The 675-nt window shown below is 33.9% G+C and overlaps 1 non-coding gene across 1 annotated transcript; it reads left to right on the forward strand.

Moving 5' to 3' along the window:
* Window positions 1-259: 259 nt before the first annotated feature.
* Window positions 260-362, forward strand: LOC111826207. The gene has a single exon (XR_002829489.1). It is a non-coding gene; the product is annotated as a small nucleolar RNA U13 (small nucleolar RNA).
* The last annotated feature ends 313 nt before the right edge of the window (window positions 363-675 follow it).

Consider the following 675-nt stretch of genomic DNA (forward strand, 5'->3'; position numbering starts at 1 on the left):
TGCCATATATGACAACATGGATGGACCTAGATGGTATTATGCTAAGCGAAATAAGTCAGATAGAAAAAGACAAATACCATGTGATTTCACTTATATGCGGAATCTAAAAAATAAAGTAAATGAACAAACAAAACAGAAACAAATGCACAGATATAGAGAACAAACTAATGGTCACCAGATGGGAGGGGGTTAGAGGAATAGTGAAAAAGGTGAAGAGATTAAGAAGCACAAATTGCCAGTTATAAAAATAGTTATGGGGATCCTTTGTTAGCTCATAAGCGTGGTGGTCACGCACTTATGTGAGATGTGCTTCCCACAAACCTTGTTACAACTTTGGCCCATCTGACATTACCCATGTGATGTGAGAAAAAAAAAAGTCCGGGATATGGTTTCAGATGGGTATTAGACTTATCAGGGCTATCACTTTGCAAATAATATAAATGTCTAATCATTGTGTTGTACATCTGAAACTAATATAATATTTTATGTCAACTGTAATTGAAAAAAAAGAAACAAACAGCAAAAAACATATGGCCACAAAGAAATAACACACCTACTATAATGGCTAGAATTTATAAGAATGATTAATATCAAGTGTTGACAAGAATATAGAACAACTGGAACTCTCATATTTGTGGGAATATAAAAAGGTACCAACAACCTGGTAGTTCTTAT

This window comes from Myotis lucifugus, unplaced genomic scaffold, assembly GCF_000147115.1.
Source record: "Myotis lucifugus unplaced genomic scaffold, Myoluc2.0 scaffold_60, whole genome shotgun sequence".
Taxonomy (NCBI): Eukaryota; Metazoa; Chordata; class Mammalia; order Chiroptera; family Vespertilionidae; genus Myotis; species Myotis lucifugus.